This window comes from Euprymna scolopes, chromosome 11, assembly GCF_053919585.1.
Source record: "Euprymna scolopes isolate OS-2025 chromosome 11, ASM5391958v1, whole genome shotgun sequence".
Classification (NCBI taxonomy): Eukaryota; Metazoa; Mollusca; class Cephalopoda; order Sepiida; family Sepiolidae; genus Euprymna; species Euprymna scolopes.
This window is the reverse complement of record NC_136492.1, coordinates 16,140,127-16,147,328: the sequence shown is the minus strand read 5'-3', so window position 1 is coordinate 16,147,328 and position 7,202 is coordinate 16,140,127. Positions and strand designations below refer to the sequence as shown.

Genomic DNA, 7,202 nt, shown 5'->3' with positions numbered 1-7,202 from the left:
ATTTTTCAAATTTGTCTTTATCATCTAGTATTATCGACATTTTGTCAACATACTCATGATGGTTCAATATAACCACCCCTGACCCTTTATCTGGTCTAGTAATAACTAATGATGGGTCTTGTCGCAGAGTTTTCATAACAGCCAAATGCTCCTTGCGCCATTTAAACTCAGAATGCGACACTGGTGTACTGGCATAACTGTGAGCAAGGTCATTCAATTTTGCCTTGAGATCCCTAGTTTTAGTTTCAGAGACTGGTGCAAGTCTCTCCGCTTGGGCATTTAGGATTTCAAACTCCGAAAACACCTCTTCTCGTTTGACACCGGGCACCGGAATACAAAAATCCAACCCATGATCAAGTACCATTAATTCTGAAGGTGACAAGTCATGGGAAGATAAATTCAGTACGTTACGTCCAATATTTGGGTTAGTAGTACACCCAAATTTTTTATATATTAAGTGTTGCAATTTGTTATTTGATTTAAGAACTAATTTTTTAATATCTCGTTCTTGTAAAATTGCAACATATCGTGCAAAGCGAACTTTATCAAAACACGAAAGAGTGCTAACAACTTCCTTCCATAATTGAACATTTTCACTCTTATATTTTTCTAAATTCAATGCTAGTTTATCCAAAAAATTATGGATAAACGCATTCTCGATTTTTTGTCCAGGGTGCAAATTCGCTTTTTTTTATTTTAAATAAAATAAACGAAGGACACACATTATTATTGACACAAGAATGTAAGAATGTTATATTATCTTGCGTCGATCTAATTTTACTTTTAATTTTTAAAAAAGAGTTTAATTTCTTAATTAAACTCGAACTGTATCTCGTCTTCAAATATTTCATGATGTTTTTAGAGATACAAAATTTAAATATTGCAATTAGGAAAGGAAGACTTTTATGATTCATGATTAAAAGTAAATTTGTATATATACAAATATATATATATCTTCTCTCCAAAAAGGTGGGAATGAAAGGAAAGCAGGAGAGGAAAGAAAAAAAAAATTGGAGAGCCAGCTGACCGGTTTCGACCCTCGCTTCTCAAAGCTGTATCGAGGGAATTATTTTAAAATAAAGAATGAAAGCGATTAAAATAGCGTTTTATTAAATTTACAGGGGGAAAAAAAAGTGGGAAAACGATTAAAATAAAACGGCGTTATGGACGAATACCCTAGAGATTAATCACGTTCAACCCCAGGAGGCATTCCCTTTGCTTGCAAAGAGAAGGTTTCCTGAGTCTAACGTGAATGGTCTCCAAGATCTTAAGATGGTATAATGAATGAGCACGACTAATAATGGTAAAAGAGTCCGTGCTAAAGTTTGCTGCACAAGACGACCATGGCGAATATTTTTGTGGGGTTCCATGAAGAGCGCTTATTATCTGGACCCATAAAGCCATTGGTGTACTTCCGATATGTTGATGACACATTCTGTTTATTTAATAACCAAACGGAAGCTAACACCTTTTTCTCCTTACTCAATAGAATGCACCCCGCGTTAAAGTACACCTATGAGGGAGAGAGCAATTCAACTATAGCCTTCCTTGATGTATTAGTAACAAAAACGCCATCTAGTTACCAAACATCTATATACCGTAAACCAACGTTTACAGGTTTGTACACTCGTTGGGATTCATTTTGCCCCAGAAAACGTAAGATAAATCTAATTTGGACCCTAACACATCGTGCCCTTATGATTTGTTCCAAATCAAAATTAGATGAGGAATTGAAAAGAATTACGGATACTTTATCCAAAAACGGGTACCCCCTTGATGTGATTAGGTCAACTATTAAAAAGAAATTGGCCGAATTCTCTCGAATAAAAGAGAATATAGTAGCCAAATGTCCAATTTATCTTCGTCTGCCTTGGTTAGGTAGAGTAAGTGAGAAATTTGCCAAACAAATAAGTTCAGCAGTTCATGGATGTTATTTTGCTGCCAATGTGCGTGTTGTTTTCTCTACGAGAACTTTATTTCCATCTTCTCGAAAAGACGTTTTACCCCCCCCCACCATAAAAGTAATGTTATTTACAATTTTAAATGTGGTTGCGGTGCCAACTACTTGGGTCGAACGACATTAACATTAGATGGAAGAATTCAACAACATGTACCCAGTAAAATTAGGAATGGAACCTACCGGGCAACTGATGTCGTTACTAACACATACGGGTCTTCAATTACTGATCATTTGCTTAAAAACCCGTCTTGTGCAGCAAACTTTAGCACGGACTCTTTTACCATTATTAGTCGTGCTCATTCATTATACCATCTTAAGATCTTGGAGACCATTCACGTTAGACTCAGGAAACCTTCTCTTTGCAAGCAAAGGGAATGCCTCCTGGGGTTGAACGTGATTAATCTCTAGGGTATTCGTCCATAACGCCGTTTTATTTTAATCGTTTTCCCACTTCCCCCCCCCCCCTGTAAATTTAATAAAACGCTATTTTAATCGCTTTCATTCTTTATTTTAAAATAATTCCCTCGATACAGCTTTGAGAAGCGAGGGTCGAAACCGGTCAGCTGGCTCCCCAATTTTTTTCTTTCTTTCCTCCCCTGCTTCCCCTTCATTCCCACCTTTTTGGAGAGAAGATATATATATATTTGTATATATACAAATTTACTTTTAATCATGAATCATAAAAGTCTTCCTTTCCTAATTGCAATATATATATATATATATATATATATATATATATGAAACGTCTGGTTCTGTTTGTTCAAAGTCGATAAACTAGAAATTTACATAATTCATATTCCGTGCCGTTCATTATTGCTAAGTATACCATTAACCCTGTTATAGTTTTATATAAAAAAAAATTACATTAATTCGTTTTTTTTTTTTTTGTTTTTTTTTTTCTAGCCTGCTTTTTCTTTAGAGATTATCTGTAACCATTAGCGGTATATAATTGACTTATTTTAAAATTCTATTCAAACACACACATGCCGACGATATATCGTAGCTCGCTTCCCCCCCCTCCAAGTATTTTCGCATTCTTTAAATCTGTTTCAGAAAATTCCGTTTGTCATCATATTTGGAAACAACGATTTTATCTGACCTAACTGTATTTTTAAATATTAAAAATTAAAAAATATTACCATATTAAATAAAACTTTTTCGACACCCTCACTTTCCGTTTTCGGCCGAGGACATTGACTGGAAATACTTCCGGTTTCTTCCATTATTCATATCCCATGCCGTTCTTTATCGCTAAGTATGCCATTAACCCTGTCATATTTTTGTATAAAAAATTACATTAATTCGTTTCTTTCTTTTTTTTTTTTTTTTTTTTTTTTTTTTTTTTTTTTTTTGCTTCCTCCTTTTCTCTTTAAAGATTACTTTTTACATTTGGGGTGTATAATTGCCTTATTGATATTTGTTTATTTTTTTTTTTTCTTTTCTCTTTGTTATACAACCGGGTTTTTTTTATTGCTAACAAAAAAAAAAAAAAAAAAAAAAAAAAAAAACACCGTAAATTAATTTTTTCCTACATGCTTCCTTATTTTTTTTTACATAAACAGTAAATTCACTCGCATTACTGTTTGGTCACTTTACATTTATATATAAACCATTGTACTAATTCCTTTTTTTATGCAGCCTGCCTTTTCCTTTATATATTACTAGTGAGGGGTACCCGGCGTTGCCCGGGTGTTTTTCGGGGTATGTGAAAAAACCCCGAAAATGTGAAAAAAAACAGGTACCCGTGAAAAAAAAAAACGAAGCCTCTACGACGCGCAGTTAGAAAATAGTAAAGTGTTAAAAAAAAAAACAGGTGCGCGTTTTTGATTTACGTGACGGCGATAGGTATTCAGCAGTAAGCATTTTGTGCGGGACAGTTTTGAATGAGATGAATAAATCGGTTTATTTGTTTTTAAAAACCCGCTCCCTGTTTATTAGGAGGAGCGAGATGAAAGCTACAGTCTGATATGACGAAGTCGACATTTGCCTGTGATTAGAGTCGAGTTTCGCTTTTTTTTATATACCGAAAACGAATGTAACGCGTGCCGATGCGGGAAATGTCGAATAATTAACGTTTGAAAGTCAATAAAATTAAATAGACAGGCGAGCTCCGTGGATAACTCTGAGATATTACAATTTATAGATGATATAAAAAGTTTTAAGAAGTTGTGAACCGAGCAAGCGCTTCTCTGAAAGAAGCCTTTTGTGGACATCGAGGAAAAGCGTACATACATACATTTTCGCTTTTATATATATAGATTTTGTACACTTAACGGTGTTGTTTACTTTTTATTTGTTTTTTTTTTCTATTTTGATTATATTAAACAAACTTCTTTCTGACAAAGTTACTTGCATTGCTTTTTTTGTTTTTGTTTTTTTGCTTCCTGCTTTTTCTTTACAGATTACTTTTTACATTTGCGATTTATAATTGCCTTATCTCACTGTATGCTATTTCATTTCGCTATTTGTTTTGTTTTTTTGTTTTGTTTTTCTTTTCTCTTTATTTTACAACCGGTTTTTTAATTGCTAACAAAAAAAAAAAACCATTGTAAATCAATTTTTTCCTACGTGCTTCCTTATTTTTTTACATAAACAGTAAATTCACGTGGATTACTGTTACGTCACTTTTCCTATTTACCACAAACAAAAAACCTTAGAATTCTTTCTTTTGTTCGATTCTTACATTAGCAATGCGTCCATTTACTGCTTAGGACAACCCCTTTTCCTTTTGGCTGGTCTTTGGACCTAAAGTCGTTCTTGGTAAGCACCGGTGGTATTACAGTTTTTTCCGTTTAAAATACTCCGCGACAGATCACACTTAGGTCGGCGTACCCGCAATGCCGATTCAAAATCGTGAACAACGAGCATCAGCAAACGAGCAGAGCAGACAGTTGATGATTTTGATACATGCCAAGGAAGCAGCAGATAGACGTGCTTCCAGACTTGAGGCAGCAAGGTTACTGGTACAACAATCCCGTAATACAGATCTGCTTCGATATCGATGGAATGAACGTGAGAGACTGCGACATGCGGAAAGACGTCAACGACAAACTGCAGCTCAACGTCAAACTCGACTCCATGCTCAACCAACCCGGGATTGGGATCGGCTTGCATTCCACTACGACCCTGATGATGATTACAGTTCGAGTCACCAGGTTCAAATTGGCACAATGACTGAAGTGTGTCCCTATTGCAAGACTCTGAAACTTAAGGGGGAAACTAAAAGAGTGTGTTGTGCCAACGGAAAACTTATTCTTAAAAAAAAAAAAAAAAAAAAAATTGTACATATTGTCATCTGGGGCTTTAAGTAGATCCAACTCCTAGAGTGAATGCGGTATTGTGGTGATTGCAACTAGTGATAGGGAATAGACAAGTGGACGACCCCCGACACCCATCTTCCCCCCCACACCCTTTTTGGCCTCATGCCACATTTAAAAAGAATTAGTTGCCTGTTTTATATAATTTTAACCCTAAAATTCTGTAAAATTTGTGATTTTTCTTCTTAAATAAATATTTAAACTACCTCAACTTGAGTTCTTGGCCTTCGGGCCAAGATCAAAGTGTAGTATCTGTTCCGGCAGATACTGCAAGCTATGACTAGCTATGACTAGCAAAGACCAGATGTGGGGGCAATCCCTCATGCCTGACCTTTAACCAGCTCCCATTTCCCACCTCTCGGGAGCTGGTCCCCTTTTCCCCTTCCCCTTCCCTTCACTCCTCACATTAAAAATCGGCCTTGTGCCTAATTTGCTCGGTGGGGGAGCAAATAAATACCATCTGTTCCGACAGATACTGCAAGCAAAGACCATAAGTGGGGGCGACCCCATATATAAGACCTTGGTCAATGTAGGGGCAACCCTTCATACCAATTGTCACTACCCAGCTCCCCTACTCCCCGGGGAGTTGGTCCCCATTCCCCCTTCACTCCTCACATTAAAAATCGGCCTTGTGCCTAATTTGCTCGGTGGGGGAGCAAATAAATACCATCTGTTCCGACAGATACTGCAAGCAAAGACAAGATGTGGGGGCAACCCCACATTCCTGACCTTTAACCAGCTCCCATTTCCCACCTCTCGGGAGCTGGTCCCCTTTTTCCCTTCCCCCTCCCTTCACTCCTCACATTAAAAATTGGCCTTGTGCTTAATTTGCTCGGTGGGGGAGCAAATAAATACCATCTGTTCTTCAGATGCTGCACTTCCATTTCTTGTTCTCTTTCGGTGGAGGAGAAATCCTTCACGACTGAGACAATTTTTATTTTTGTACCTTTTCTCCACGTTAAAAAAACGACCCTGGTGTCTAACGCTGTCCCGTGGGGAGGCATAGTAAATAGGTACCTCAACTTGAGGAACCACCACAACCATTAAAATCTTTGCTTGCTGGATATACTGCTGAATCAAAACATTTTCTATCGAACATCAGGAAATACAACTCATGCTTCCAAATGACGTCATTCGGTGCAGAAATCATTGCAGCACAATTCATGCCAACTTTTAAAGTTTAGGGACAAATTTACCATAAAATTGGATCTCTGCTTCCTTGCCCAGACGGTCGTCATAGATTCCTACAACTGTATTTTATCGGTGATAACAATGATGAACTGAATGCACGCTGTGGAATTTCAATTGGCACCAGAAGGTCCATTGTTTCCGAACTGCAAGACATGCTTCATAATAAAAACAGTTTAGTGCGTTTATTCAAAACTGCAATTGAAATGATGCCATCTGATACACACAAGATTGTTATTCGTGCTGACAAAGCTCCTGCTGGAGAACACGTGCGAAGATTCAATGCCCCCAACTATAGATGAGGTGGCAATTGTTATAGTTGGAGATCAATTTCAACCGAGGGATATTGTCCTTCATAGGAGAAATGATCAATTGACAAACATTGCAGAAACTCATCGATGCTATGATGCTCTGTAATATCCAATCATTTTCTGGGATGGTTCTGATGGATAGCATTTCAATGTTAACATGATAAATCCAGTTACTGGTGAGGAAACAAAAAAAAAAATGCAGCGCAATGAACTATTGTGACCCGATGGGGACCGGGTGATGCCGAGTGACCTTGCTAGTCGACACGAATTCAGAGGAATTCGTACGGCTAAATTCTAATGATGATGATGATGATGGTTTGATGTTGTTTAAACAGAAATGTCTATGGGATTTTGTCAGAAAGAAAAAAAACAACTGACACTTATTTTATCTCATGGCTGTTATATATCTGTTAACAACGAAAAGGT

General features: G+C 37.0%; 1 pseudogene; it reads left to right on the top strand.

Moving 5' to 3' along the window:
• The first annotated feature begins 4,797 nt into the window (after positions 1-4,797).
• LOC145288267 (uncharacterized) lies at positions 4,798-6,996 on the top strand (annotated as a pseudogene).
• Positions 6,997-7,202: the final 206 nt, after the last annotated feature.